This window comes from Ahaetulla prasina, chromosome 1, assembly GCF_028640845.1.
Source record: "Ahaetulla prasina isolate Xishuangbanna chromosome 1, ASM2864084v1, whole genome shotgun sequence".
Taxonomy (NCBI): domain Eukaryota; kingdom Metazoa; phylum Chordata; class Lepidosauria; order Squamata; family Colubridae; genus Ahaetulla; species Ahaetulla prasina.
This window is the reverse complement of record NC_080539.1, coordinates 339,618,236-339,634,177: the sequence shown is the minus strand read 5'-3', so window position 1 is coordinate 339,634,177 and position 15,942 is coordinate 339,618,236. Positions and strand designations below refer to the sequence as shown.

At 40.0% G+C, this 15,942-nt stretch overlaps 1 long non-coding RNA gene across 1 annotated transcript; it reads left to right on the top strand.

Moving 5' to 3' along the window:
* Positions 1 to 1,588: 1,588 nt before the first annotated feature.
* LOC131187941 (uncharacterized) lies at positions 1,589 to 15,510 on the top strand. The gene is made up of 3 exons (XR_009152684.1): positions 1,589 to 1,709; positions 2,863 to 2,972; positions 15,180 to 15,510. It is a non-coding gene; the product is annotated as an uncharacterized LOC131187941 (long non-coding RNA).
* The last annotated feature ends 432 nt before the right edge of the window (positions 15,511 to 15,942 follow it).

Below are 15,942 nucleotides of genomic sequence, written 5' to 3'. Positions count from 1 at the left end.
TGTTGAATGAAGTTCCTTAGTCATCCTCAGTTCTGCTTTCACTGGATTTTGTACTATCACCTATGTCTTGGTGTGGTGAAGCACCTGAAGAGAAACAATTGTTCCTGTGTTAGAGAAATTATGATTAACCTAGCTACAGTTTGTTAAAGACGCATAATATATGAAGTTACTTTATCTCAAAAATTATACTAAGTCAGTGATAGCTAACCTTTTTGTTGTTGCGTGTTGAAAGTGTGTGCACGTGCCTGCACCCATAATGCAATGCATGCATGACCCTCAGTGCTCCCTCTGCCCCCCCCACGCATGTGCACGTGACCCCTCCCACCCCGTTTGAACCTAGCAGGCCTCCCTGCAGCCACCCATGGGCCCATGGCCCATTTTTGGTCCCAGGAGGCTGCAGGGAGGCCTGCTAGGCCCAAAACAGGGCGTGGGGAGGGTGCTGCAACTCCTGTGCTCCCCCCGCATATGCACATGCATCTCCCACATGTGCCCTGCTCCCCAGGAGAGACCCAAAAACCAGCTGGCTGTCAGGAGGTGCAGATGAATGCAGGGTGGAGCTGGGCGACAATTCGCATGGCAGCAGAGAAGGCGCATATCACCTGTGGCATATGTGCCATAGTACATCACGGTACTAAGTGATACAACGGGTTTGAATAATTGTAAATGGAAGCGGAAATTTCTGATGGGTTAAGCTGGAGGAGGAAAGGGTGCCCGATCTTAGAAAAGACCAGGATTGTCCCTATCATGGTGGTCTGTCAAAAGAACAGGTGGCTTGGTGGTCAAATGTTTGGCTTACACTTATGCAATCCCTTGTCATTTAACATTAACTGGCTGATCTAATGGGATTTGAAGACCAGGTCTGCCTATGCTTGATATATTAGAATATCCCCACGAAGGAATAAGAATAAACCAGTTTAACTTTTTTTTTAATTATAGGTGGAACACATGGTGTGCTAGTACAGGCAATGCCACACTCTTTTTAACATGTTTCCCCAGTAAAAGTTAATTAAAATGTTCATACTTTCAAGATCCATCTGGTGTTGCTGAGCACAGGATCTCTGAGCAGCAAGAGCCTTCTTGTCTTCCATCGATTTCAGATCCTCTGGCGGCCAACGAAGCTCCCCACTTTCCACATCCCCCATCTCAGATGGCTCTACCACGATGGATGGTAATCTCTTTGACAGTTTTGGATACTTTTCATGGGCATCTGGAAAAGCCTATGAAGTGCAATGAAAAATGTATTTAATTCCATTATGATGATCAGGTTGTAATAACATGTATAAAGAGATAACTATAGGGACAAATTGATGTTCTCTGTTTCAATGTTTTAAAATGCCATTAAAGATTTTAAAAAGGAAAAACTATCAAATCCCATAGCAATAATTAGTACAATCTGGCAACACAAAAGTTTCATAAGCCAGGAAAGCTAAACTAAAGTTCTAGAGGAAATGGACTAACTTTATTTTTGGTGGCATCCTGTTCACTATCAATTCTCCATTGGTAATAATGGGGTAATGGTGGTGATAGCTGCTATGCCCTTCATAATTTGCTTTGGGCTTCCTTTGAACTTGCATTTTCCATTTTATGCAGCAGAAGACAGAAAGGAATGTTACCGAAAGAATTCTGAACTTGCAATATATCTCAATTTATCTTCAAACTTCACCTTAACTGGTTATCTTAACCACTCTGAACATCAAAACCAATTAAAGGTAAGCAATATTTTGAAGGTGAATTCAAGTAAAATGCTGTTTTCTGTCAAACCAAGGAACACTTCTTCCCTTTAGCCCAGGGAAGAACACATTAGAATATTTAAAACTGACAGGATGGGAAGGTCGGCAGACAGACGGGTTTCTTGGTATCAAAACAAGAAGTTAAGCCTGGCGGACTTCAACTCTCAGCATTGCTGGCTGAGGGACTCTGGGAGTCGAAGTCCACAAGTCTTAAAAGACCCAAGTTTGCAGACCCCTGAGTTAGGCCTTCAATACTCATTGCCTCCTGCTATGGCCTCTTAGCTCAAATATTAGCCAGTCTGATACAATTTCATTGGGCAATAGAAATAAGAAATAGTGTAGCATTTGTCCTGGAAAACCAAGAATCTTTACCTCCCACCTTTTGTACTTTATTGACACTGCTATAAACAATGTATAATGGTAATTTACTGTGACATATTGCTATTTATGTTCTATCATTCTGACGGTTAATATTTGTGTAATACAAATATCCAATATTTAATCATCTGGCATGAGTGCAGCTGACAGCCTCAACTCAAACAAATGACAATTGTTATGAAACCATGAGAGCATTAATACTGCAAACAGTAAAGAGCATGGTTACTTTAAACAGGATGATTTTTTTAATACAAGCTTCATCAGATCAATCTTCATATAAATGACTCCAGATCTGATTTCAGTCTCCATATATGGAGGATTTCAAAGGCTAGATTCTAGGTAGAGAAAGAAACAGAACCAACTGCCAGCCTCCACCAATATTTGCAATAGAGAAGCACAGTTTCTAGCTATGCATGGATTTTCAATTACTTTTCAAGGAAGTGATTAGCCCTAATAAGGGCAAGTTGTCCATTCCTTAGCATGGATGGATGGAGGTTTTTAAATATATGTTTTTTAAAAAATACTTAAAATTATTTTACTTAAAAATAAAATAAAAGTTAACCATATAGTCCAAAGGTCTCCAACCTTGGCAACTTTAAGCCTGGTGGACTTCAACTCCCAGAATTCCCCAGCCAGCAAAGCTGGGAGTTGAAATCCGCCAGGCTTAAAGTTGCCAAGGTTGGAGACCCCTGACATAGTCTATGCTGAGGCATTGTCGGATCTGCCACTTTGCTCCTGTTTTCATTTTGTTCAGTGATAGCCTGCCATAAACTCATGGGGCGGGGGAAACCTTGACTCTCCACACTGCTTTGTGCCAGCCAAAGACAACACTTCAAGGATACCTGGCCAGAAAGAAGAATGCAGGTACATTCCAAGGACGACCGTTCTGAAAATACCTGGTTTGAATATGATAGGACAGAAGGGGACCAATGGGAGGCAGATGTGGGAAACTAGGAAAACTAGAGAATTGGCCTGGGAACCTCAGGCCTGGGTTTGCTTTACTGTACTTCACTTGACTTTAGTAAAACTATACCTTATTCTCAAAAATGGAGTCATGGATCATTCTTGCCTAAGGTTAAGTCAAGGCAGGACTGACAAGCATTTTGTTTTAACTCTGGGATGGTGAGTTTGTGGCCCTCCAGCTACTTTTCACATCTATCAGCAGTTCAAGCAACACAGCTCAACCCTGCTTAGCAATAGCAAAAACACTTAAATTTATATACAGCTTCAAAGTGCTTTAGAGTCCTCTCTAAGAAGGTTTACAGAGCCAGCATATTACCCCCAACAACCTGGGTCCTCATTTTACTGACTTCAGAAAGATGGAAGGCTGAGCTGGTGAGAATCGAACTGCTGGCAGTCAGCAGAATTAGCCTGCAATACTGCATTCTAACCACTGCACCGCCATGGTTGCCAATACTGGGAAGTGGCAGAAATTATAATACATAGATAGGAAAGAGATATATATGAACCCTTGAAGTAACTACAAATGGAAGGGCAAGTGACCAAACAGGTGTTTGGTCTCTAGGCATGGGGTCTTAAAATTGTTCAACCACTGAACGTGACTGAACGAAACTTTTGTTTCTGTTTCTTGTTGTCAATTTGGAGAGTGCACATTCATCCACAGAGGGTGGATTAATGTGCACAGAGGGTGCCACATTTTCTGCATTTGAAAAATTATCAAGCACTTTTTAGATTCATGCCAGTGTAAATATGTAGAGTCTGTCTAACCACCAGATTCAGAGCAGGGACTGAAATTCTCACTCAGGTATAAAATGACTATGTCTCCAGACTTTAGAAAACAGAATATACCACATCATAAAAAGAATTATACTTAATAGGAATGCATATAAAATATGTATACTGAGGAATAATGAACAGAAACAATGTATTTTAAGGATGAAATACAGTACTTTCAAAAAGGTATATGGAAGGAAAACCTTAGACAAAAATATATATATTAGGAAAAACATAAAAGAAAATGGGTATGGATTTTCATGATTTTTTTTTGGCCAAATTTACCAACTAATGTAGAAAATAATTTAGGATGGGGAAAATGAGAAATTGAGAGAACTATTCAGATTAGCCTTGAATGATACTGAATGTCCTGTCTTGAATGATACTTGAATGTCCTGTCTTCATATACTTAATGAGAAAAGTTGTAAAGATAATACATCTGTCGATATCTCTCTCTCCCATTGTTGGAAGTGTTAGAAGATATTTCATAGATATTTAGATTTACTGGTAATTACTGAGTTAAAAAAAATTAAGGAAATGTCAGAAAACTGTAATATAAATCTCAAAGCCTTCTGATTGTTTACATCACATGCATCTTCATTACTATCTCTTACTACTATAGGATATTTAGCATACAATGGAAAAATAGATGTTTGCTGTAAGCCTACTGAGATCTCCTATTAGGTCTCCATGGAATTACCAGTAAATATCAACAATACTCTTATTTCTGACATTTACTTTAACAAATATGAATATAGAAAGAAAGTAAAAAAGAACTCATGTAACATGTATGGAGACGTGGAATTGTTATCAATGCTATGATATACATTAAGTAATATGATATTTCTTATCAGTAGTAGCTGCCCAAAGCAGATCTTCCTATTTCCCAATAAAAATGGCCAAACTGATCCTCTTCTTTCAACATTAATTGACTTTTATCAAATCCTCGGATCATTTCATCTTTATTATCTTATACATTGCATGTGACTGATGATTAAATAATTCATCAGACCTACACTAGAACTTGCACAAAAAAAATTCACAAAGCTCAGGGAGATTCTCAAATTATGGATACTTCTAGATTGTACTTTTCTTATACAACTTATCACATTTGTGTAATTATGCAGGGAGAAATCCAGATGTCTCTTTTATTTGTCAATTTTCAATATCTCCTCACACTTTTTCCATTAAATCATAACCATTGCACAAAGAGGAAAAGGTAAATTTTTTATATAAGCTATCCGATTTCAAATGTCCTGAATAGGTATTTTAAAACTGTAGCCTGAAGTAGGCTAGACTTATGTAACAACTGATTCTGCCCAAGGCCATCCCTAAAGATACATATTTATAACGAAAAGCCATTTCTCCAAAAATACATGGTGCAAAACATTACTCTAAAATACAGTAATTGTGGCAAAGGGCTAAGTTATTATAAATAATTATAAATATGAAAATCTCAAATTGACGCACAATTGAGACAAGGCATACTAGTGTGTATTTTAATTACATTTACTCTTATGTATAGTATTCTAATTGTTGTTCACAATGTTATTTTTTGATTTCAATGTATTGTAAGCTACTCTGTGAAAATTTGGTTTTGAAGAGTGACATATAAACAAATTAGGAAAATAGAGTGCAAAAGTGGCTGAACTTTTCATTAGGCTGAACAAAAACAGGATGTCACCCCAGGAGTCTGAGCTGAGTTGGAAAAATAACACTGTATGTTATGTTCATTATAGACTACTATTTCCGTCATTATTACCTTACTTAAGGCTACACAATGTGAATACTTGTTTTAGATCTGGTATATTATGTAGTAGGTATAATGTCTTCACTCAAAACTATATTCTGCTGGAAAATCTGTCTTAGAACCTTAGAATGGATCCTGAATCTATGAGAACTTTTTCTAAGCTTCCAAATTACATATAAGAGAATGACATTTTGTCATACTGAGTGCTACATTTAATGTCGATAAGGAAGTCTTTAACTGTCAAAAGTTGCATTTAAATCTTCTGCCATTTTAAGGTTGGAAACACATCTCCTAAATAGGGAAAATTAGAGCACCTTGATCCTGCCCACATGTATGACATAGTCCCACCCGCCTTGTATCAGCACTCTATTATCCATTATCTTTACTGTAAGATTACCCATCCCTTATTTAGAGAGATAAGTTACCAAAAAGGCAATCTGATGATTAGTATGTAGCACCATTTTTCAGTGGTTCTACAAAATCACTGTAGCTATTCATGGGTTCTACATTCTAGATGTTGTCTGTCTAGCACCTTGATCTTGAATCTACTTTTTAAAACCTGTCACTTGATTCACTGATGTAAAACCTAATAGCTTTTGGTAAGCAACTTTGAAAGTACTGTGTTTTGTGAAACACTGTCACCTTCTATTATATTCAAAAGGAATTTAGCTCCAAGCTTCCCCAAAATGATAGTCATAACAAAACCTAACTCATAATCCTTCTATATTTTATTTTTTCTTTATGTACACTGAGAGCATATGCACCAAAGACAAATTCCTTGGGTGTCCAATCATACTTGGCCAATAAAGAATTCTATTCTATTCTATTCTATTCTATTCTATTCTATTCTATTCTATTCTATTCTATTCTATTCTATTCTATTCTTCATTCCAATATTCTATTCTATTCTATTCTATTCTATTCTATTCTATTCTATTCTATTCTATTCTATTCTATTCCTACTTTACTCTATTCTTGCACTTCAGATTAAAAGACACAGTGGATTTCATTTTTTATATACTATGATCTTGTAGTGTCTCACTTTAGCTTATTCTAAGAAGCTAAATTGTTCTGACAGACTTTGAAAATGTGACCTTGTCTGACTGTAGCTTTGATTTCAATTTGCATACATACACTTACCTGAGTGGAAGTGCCTCCTTCTTCCTCAGGTTGGCTCAAGATAAATTCCTCCATCACGGGTTCACGTGTATTCATTACCTCTGTCATGCTGCAAAAATCAGAACAGGCTATTTAAAATGTGAATGACTTAAGACAGGTCAAATATCTCATAACATATATTAATTTTCTTATCCACAAACCAGACAAAGTGCACTATGGCTTATGTATTAATAAAGCTACTATGCCTGTGCATCTATTAATAGCATAATTCTTATTAGTTGGATTCTTTTAATTGTGTTTATGAATTTGCAGTGGGGGAAAACAGAACTATTTGCACCACAACTTTCAAGTTAAATATTTCCATATCAATAGCGATTCTTCTCTCTTCCTTACTTCAAATCAAGTCAGAAAAATTAGTGAGACATTAAACCAAAGACAACTCAGAAAAATTGGATGGTGATTCCCTATGACTCAATACGTATTTTGTTCTTTTTCTGAGGTTGCAGAAATGAGGTTGACGCAACTGATACAGAAGTGAAATATTATGATGAATGGATGAATGGCTGTTCTAGCTTATTGAACAGAAGGATTAGAGAGGACATGATAACTGTCTTTCAGTATTTGAGGGTCTGTCACAAAGAAGACGGGATTGACTTATTCTGCAAAGCACCAGAGGGCAGGACAAGAACTAAAGAGTGGAAGCTTGTTAAAGAGAGATCCAATTTAGAAAGAAGGAGAAATTTTCTGACAGTGAGAACAATTATTCGATGAAATAGCTTGCCCCCTGGGGTTATGGGTACTCCATCACTGGAGGTTTTCAAAAATAGACTGGACAACCATTTGGCTGGAATGGTACAAGGTCTCCTGCCTTGAGCAGGGGGTTGGACTCAGTGGTGGGATTCAAATAATTTAACAACTGGTTCTGTGGGCGTGGCTAGGTGGGTGTGGCTAGGTGGTCATGTGACTGGGTGGGTCTGGCTAACTTGGCATCACTCATGGCAAGGTGGGGCGGCACCTTACTGTGAGTGACATTGTTGGCCACGCCCACTCAGTCACATGACTGATGCTGCAGAGATAGGGTGATTTCCTACCTTCTCCTCCCCCCGCCCTTGGGCTGGCAAAAGAAAAGCCCATCTAAAGAGTATTGCCTGCTTGCCAAATATGTGGCAAAATGTGGCTACGGGGAAAAAAGAGAAGGGTCTATGGAAACAACCCATTTTCAGTGCCATGCTGGATTGGGATGGGGAGGTGGGGTGGGAGCAAAAAGCCTGCTCAGTCCATACGTACTCACCAGCATGACAGCGAATCTCTCTTCCAGCTTGGGAGCTTGGGCAATCTTCTTCCAATGCTCGTGCAGGGAATCCCAGGAGCAGCAGCATATTGCATGCTTTTCACTCCAAGCAGCCCGGACTGGAAAACACATGGCTGGGGTGGAGGAGCGGTCCTTCTTAACAAGTTCAAAACTTGCTACAAGCCTGAGTTCCCCACATGAGAGCTGCAAGCCCAGCTCTGGCTGCAGACATGCGATTGTGAGAGCAGGCTTTTTCCAAGGACAGTCATAGAGGGAAACAGAGATGAGTGCACCGCTCTCAGACTTGCAACTCAGTTTTGGCCTTGTTAAGAAGGATTGCTCCTCCACCCCAGCCATGCGTTTTTAAGTCCGGACTGCTTGGAGTGAAAAGCAGGCTGTCAAGTCCCAATTTGGACTTGCCATAGCTGGGGTGGGGCATGGAGCTGCAACCATTGGACCTGGAGAGTCCAACAGCGAGCAAGGCTGGCGGGACACATCAGGACAGCACGGCCTGAAACTAGCACGGCCTCACTGGGAGGAAACTTGCCCCACTGGTCAGGAGGCCGCTCACTTGCCTAGCCATTGTCAGAAGAGAGGAGGCAGAAAAGTTCAGCCAAGTCTTCTCCTCCTTCTCGGCCTCAAGCAAACAGATACATGCACCTAATGGCGCCAGGATCTTCTGCGAGGAGACGTGCATGCCCGGCGCTGTGAGATGTGCACATGCTCTCTGCATGTTTCAGGCTGAGAAGGAGATGACTTGCCCGAACTTTTCCTGCCTTGGAAGCTACCTTTAAGTAGCAAGGTCAGATTGCGGTAGCTGCCTTCCGAGTAGCTTCGGCCGGCCCAAAGAACAGGGCAGTTCTTGGTGGCGATGGGCCAGGAGAATGATGGGACATGTCAGGACAGTGACAGCCTGAAGCTCGTCAGCAGGCTGTCCTCCTGGCTCGATGAGCTTCAGACTGGCACTGTCCTGATGTGTCCAATCATTCTCCTGGCCCATAATCGCCCTGTTCTTCGCGTACGTGGGCATGCACCATCTCCTCACAGAAGATCCTGGCGCCATGAGGTGCGCGTATCTATTTGCTTGAGGCCGAGAAGGAGGAGAAGACTTGGCTGAACTTTTCTGCCTCCCTCTCTTCTGACACTGGCCAGGCAGGTGAGCAATCTCCTGACCAGTGGGGCAAGTGTCCTCCCAGCGGGGCTGTGCTAGCTGGTAGAGTGCTCTCTCCCTCCTGGCCGGGAATCGCATGGCCATGCGGCTCCTGGCCAAGAGGGAGAGAGTGTTCTCCTAGCTAGCATGGCCATGCGGCTTCTCAGCTGGCATTCAGAGGCAAGCAGGAAGCTCCAGGAAGTACAGAAATGGAGCTGCATCACTGGTGGTGAAGCAAGACAGACAAGCGCAGGGACGGGGGGGGGGCAGCTAGCTGGCTAGGCTGCGAATACTGCATAAGATGGAGATGTGGCAATGGCAGAGCTAGCCAGGCAAGGCCGGGGACAGAAGGGGGGAAGCCCAGTGGTGGCAGCCTAGGCCGGTCCAGGAGTCAGCACTCGACTAGGGCTTTCTGCAGCAGCAGGAAGGCTGGCCAGGCCGGCCCAGGGAATTGACTTGGCCGGGGCTTGTGGCCAGGGGTGATATTGACTTATCTTAACTACCAGTTCACAAATGTGAGCAGCCACCTCCACGCGCGCCACCTCCTTCTGCGCATGTGCAGAGCATAAAAAAAAAAGGATGTGATGATGTCTAGGCAGGTGGGTGGAGCCTCCTGCAGCCCCAGCTACCGGTTCTCCCGAATCGGGTAGAACCGGCAGAATTCCACCGCTGGATGGACTAGAAGACTTTTGAGGTCCCTTCCATTCCTCTAATTCTATGTTCTACTGCTTTAAATGTTCATTTAAAACTTCCAAGGACAAACTTCAAACCAGAACAAATCAAAATTACAGCCTACAATGAGATGCTGCCTGCTTCAATCATTTGCAGTGAGACTAGTCCCTAAAGAAAATTACTATAATTAGAAAGTTATACTCTGCCTGAGAAAAATGTATAAAATGACATAACATATGTTGAAAAGCCTCACCTTTGTGGCTGATGTAATTAGATCTTTAACCCGCTCCCCATAAATTGCTTATAAGGGGAATGGATTTTGTGGCACCAGGTGACAGGGGAAATTGGACATTTGGATGAACTAAAAACCAGAAAGTATGTAGCAAGAATCAACTGAAATGGATGAAATGTCCATTCTGATTCCACACTGCAGTGCTTTCTCAAGGAAAGAGTAGAGAGAAAGAGCAGATGACATTTGCAGAAGCAGTGAAACTTAAGTATCTAAGCATCTTTTGAAAAAAAATAGTGCAGAAATAAAATAACTATAAAAATGCACAGATGATCTTCCATGGAGCTGAACAATATTAAATGCTTTAAGACAGGGGTCTCTAACCTTGGCAACTTTTAAGACTTGTGGACTTCAACTCCCAGAATTGAAGCTGGCTGAGGAATTCTGGGAGTTGAAGTCCACAAATCTTAAAGTTGCCAAGGTTGGAGACCCCCGCTTTAAGAGCATGTTGACAGGGTTTTTTTTCCCAGTTAACAGCCAATCACCAGGACAGAATGAGAATTGAAACTATTCTGATGTCCTTGTTCAATATCAATTCCATTAGAATTTGAGGGCTCTGCGTTGTGAAGCAACAAGAGAAAATAGGAAACCCAGTATGTTGTGTTATATAGATCATTATAAGTTGACATGCATCAACTTATTGTTTCTGCTTCAAGAAGGGCTTTGGTTTGAAGAGGCTTTTGCTGTTCTGGCCCATTTCTTGCTATTGTAGCTCCGGCGCTATGTTCCTGCTTGGAAAAGATCTCACCACCAAAACAATGAAGCTGTGATGATGAAGGAAGACAATGTAGCCCCTATTTTCACAATGAACTTTCTTTTATTCACTGCGGACTGTGACTGCTTCTCTTCCTTTTTTTAGAACCAGTGATTTGAAAAGTTAGAGCTGTTGCCAGCTTGTTGATGGCAAGGCATAAATAGCTATTCCACAGCCTCTTAATTAGGAGATATATTAGGAGATTTAAGACAATATATGCAGTCTTAAGGATAATAGAAACTAGATTGCTGTCAGCTTGGAGCCTTGCCTTTTACTTTTACAGAAACCACTGGCTATCTATAATTATTCACTGAAGGTTCAGCACAATTTGCCATATGAACAGACATGCCAAATTACTGCTGCACAAATGACGATCAGACACGGGCATCAAGTATGATATAAACTGCCTTGAATGTACATTAAGTTTTCTGTTCAAAAGCCTGTCACCATTCCGTTCAAAAGCCTGTCACAGTGACCTACCAGGACTTGCTCAAAGAATCTAACCTGCTGAAGTATCTTTCATTCAGTAATATGTACTGCAGTGATAGGTTTCAAATTTTTTTATTACCGGTTCTGTGGGTGTGGCTTGGTGGGCATGGCATGGCTTGGTGGGAGTGGCTTGGTGGGCGTGGCAGGGGAAGGATACTGTAAAATCTCCATTCCCTCCCCAATCCAGGGCAAGATTACTTCAAAATCCCCATTTCCTCCCGATCAGCTGGGACTTGGGAGGCAGAGAATAGATGGGTGTGGGGCAGGGGTGAAATGCTCCTGGATTGGACCGGCTGCTGGTTCAGAGGACCGGTAGCAAAAATCCCTGGCCCTGCCCCCTGCCTCTGCTGAGCCGCACCATCAGCAGAGGGTTTTTTTAATTTTTAAAAGAAGGTTTTGCTTCAGCATGCCTTTAAAAGTAAAAAAAAAGCCTTTGAGGATCCTGCTCCTCAGCTGAGATCGGCAGAGCCTTTAAACTTAAAAAAAAATTTAAAGGCTACTCTGGGGATCTCACCTGAGTTCCTCATCAGCAGAACCTTAAAAAACATGTTTTCTGTAGAAAACAGGTAGAAAAACTCCTTTTAAAAGAGTCTAAGACACTTACCTGATTACTGATCGACCTCATGGCTTTTTTCCCAGCCGGAAAGCCCCAAGTTTCATTTTCAACACCAGACAGAACTAATCTAACTTAGCTAATCTATTTCATCACTGGTTGATTAATGCTGGCTGGCTTTCCTGGCTGAGGAATTCTGGGAATTGAAGTCCACAAACCTTAATAATAAAATAAAATATTTGTGCAGCTTTCTGAGATTTGGTGTGTTTCTGTAGTGTTTCACTCTAACTACACAAACACACAAAATCTCAGAAAGCTGTATGTGGTATTTTGTGTGTGTGTCAGTTGTGTTGTGTGTGTGTAAAGTGTGAAAGTTGGTTTTTGAGCTTTTTGTGGCTGTGTGAAGTGTGAAGTGCAGCTGCTTTTACATTGTGTGTGAGTCAGTTGTGTTGTGTTGTGTGTGTGTAACGTGTGAAAGTTGGTTTTTGAGCTTTTTGTGGCTATGTGAAATGTGAAGTGCAGCTGCTTTTACATTGTGTGTGAAGCAGTTGTGTTGTGTTGTGTGTGTGTAAAGTGTGAAAGTTGGTTTTTGATACCTCTTATTGTTTTTTTATACTTTGTTTATTATTTTTATTATTTATTGTTATTGGCCACGCCTACCCAGCCATATGACCACCAAGCCACGCCCACCAATTAAGCCACGCCCACAGAACCGGTAGGGAAAATGTTTAGATTTCACCCCTGGTGTAGGGCCAGTCAGAATTTTTACTACCGGTTCTCCGAACTACTCAAAATTTCCACTACTGATTTTCCAGAACTGGTCAGAACCTGCTGAAACCCACCTCTGATGTACTGACTTGTTCAACCCAGATGCCAGCAATATCTAGAACTCATTTTAGGAATGGATTGATATGCTTCTTTTTTTTTCTGAACCAAACCAAGTGTTTGCATACTGACAAAGACTAGCAAAAGTGGTACGTCAACAGGCTCCTTTCTTTCCTACAAACGACATTTGTAATGCACTCAGCACGTAGTTCAGCCTACAGAGTGCAAAAACCTAGATCTAAATCTAAGGAGCAAGCTTCTTTCATCCTCTTGAAAAAAGCAGGAATTGGCAGATGAGTACATCATTAACAACTAAGCATCTGAGCTGGGGTAAATAAGGGGAAGAAAATGGCTTAATGAAGATTACATTTACCTTCTAAGGACATGAATGGATTTGTCTCCTGAAAAATCTATGCTTGTTGCCAATGTTCGCTCTGGAAAGGAAGTGTTGTGCCAATTGCGTCAATCACGTAGAGCATCTGAAAAAGACAACATTGGAATGAATCAGAGGATGCAGTGGAAGTGACAAAGCTAGAAGAATGGGCATAATGAACCTGAGATAAAAGGAGAACGAGAGGAAGCAGGCAGTTCCACACCGAAAATTCTACAAAATTCCAAAAGAAAACTCAGGAGAAATTTGTATTAATTTATTAATAGACTACGCAGTTGCTGTGATTACAAAGATGCTTGGCTTTCTATCTACAACCATGAAATCTGCCACTGTTTCTCCTCTGAGGAATCTTACCGAAAATATAATATTCAACAACAAAAAAAAAAACCAACAACACCTGATTTAAACCTATGTAGCTTTCACTGTTATTTCAACCCAGGATCAATAACTATGGATAATATGAGACCCAGAAGGTTTATTATATTTACCTGAAAGGAAGACTTATTGCTTTGTCAAATATTTTTTTATTTAGTGTGCAGGGATCATCTTAGATTTGCTGCAAATATGGCAAATGTTTCATTTTCGTGGTGAGGGGGTAGGGTAGGGGGAAGTGTTCAGTGTCATCTTTTTTTAGTAAATACATTAAAAGTAAATCTGGGTTATGTCATCCTCATAATGAAGAAAGAAAGGCAGCATTGCGATTCCATTTTTTGTCAAAAGCGGGATTTATTCAATTTATTGAGAATTTTATTTCATTTTTAATATTTACGACTCCAATAGCTACGTCTTGGTTAACACTTAAAGTCACACAAAACACTTTCTTCTGAAAACTCATAATGCAACACAAAGGCAGAAAGAAACACTTAGGAAAAAGACTTAAATAAACATTACCAAACTAAGGTAAGTAAATAAGTGTAAACAGGCACTGAAGTTCCCTCTTGAGAAGTAGAGCTTCAGCCTCTACCATGATTTTACTTTAAGACATTTTTAGAAACTGAAAAGGGACTGTAGGGATGTGAAAGTTTCCACCTGACTGGAAAAAAGGCAAAAGTGAAAGAGACCTAATAAGATACTGGGGGGGTGGGGGTGGGGTGAGGAAGGTGGTATAGATTTTAATAGCACCAGGTTGCCTTCTGGAAAAAGTATATTGGTAAATGCTACTAATATACAATGTTACTCATTTTCTCAAAAAAAGTATGAAATTATAACTATCGAAATTAAGTTTACTGAAAAAATTAGATAACCTGAGAGAAGTTTTCTGAAACCTATAAAAGATGGCATAGATATTTGCATATTCACTAATAGGAGTCCCTGTGGATTTTACTCCACTAGTCATTACTGGCTATAGGGGGCGGTGCTCATCTCCATTTTGAGGCCATTGCGCCAGTGCTGTCCGAAGATATTTCCATGGTAATGTGGCCAGCATGACATCGCAGAGCACTGTTTCCTCCCAAACAAAGTGGTACCTATTTATCTACTTGCATTTGCATGCTTCCAAGCTGCTAGGTAGATAGAACTTGGTAAAGATGGCCACTCACCTTGTCACGTGACAATTTGGTCTTGAACCTGGGCTAATAAGCTGAGCATTTTAACCACTGAACCATTGCATCAACCATATTCACTGAGGAGATTGAGAAAAAAAACAAAACATCTCCCTTCTAGAAGCATTTTCCCCCCCCCTCAAATATTGCTGAGTCTTCTGTTTATGAACTAAATTCTTTCATACCTTCTTCAGTCTGTCCTAATAAAACCTGCCCAATCTAATTTGAATTTGTCCTTCTGCACAAATTCACAAATCCCCTTGCTTTTCTGCCCAATTTCCAGTCCAAAACAAAAAGCAAAGAGATCATGTCTTTTCTTACATTGGTTTCCTTTAAGACGGTTGAAGATTTTCACAGTTTGTTGCAAACATGGAGACGGAAATACAGTAATAGTTGTATTTTATTTTGGCAATAAAAGACCCCCTTTCAATGTTTTCTCTCAATGGTAGAGCTTAATAAGAGTTTGTGTTGAGGTGTACAGATTTTCTCTAAGACTTTCTTCTCATATTCTAGGATCCTCCTGGCAGACAAGGGAAACGGGAAAACTAAGAATCGGAGATTGTTGAAAGATCAACCTTACAGATGAAATTTTAACTATTTTATAATTTGGGACTTATGGACAGCCAATTAGAAGAGACTTATGAAAGATTGATTTTGAATATGGTAACTACAGCAAGATTATTATATGCACAAAGATGAAAAAAATTCTGAAACTGGAGTGGTTTGTAAAGGTTATGGAATTGGTGGAAGTGGTAAAATTGACCTGTTTGATCAGTGATAAGACAGCAAGTACTATATGTTTGATCAGTGATAAGACAGCAAGGACCATAAGGGGCGTGCATAAGCGCAGAAATGTGCCTACTGTTCCTGTCCTATTGTTTTTCTTTTCTTCTTCATATATATATATATGTTTATACCTCCTAATATTTACTCATATATATGTTTATATACTATATAATCTTTTTGTATGATGTTGTGACAAAATAAATAAAAAAAAGAAAAGAAAAAGTTGGAAACCTCTTATGGACTTTTTGCTGAAAATGGAAAAAATGAAGTTATGATTTATGGATTAAAAAGGACTGAATATGAGAAGAAGAGAATGTAATTTTAATGAGAGAGGAATGAGAATAAGTTTGTAAGTGATGTAAAAAAGATTGGAAATTGCTTCTTAATATATCTTTTCTTTTTTCTATTTGTATCTCTTTCTATACACCTTAATTCTCCACTGCATATTATTTCTTTTGCTTTTCTTTACATTATTTTATATTTAGCTTTT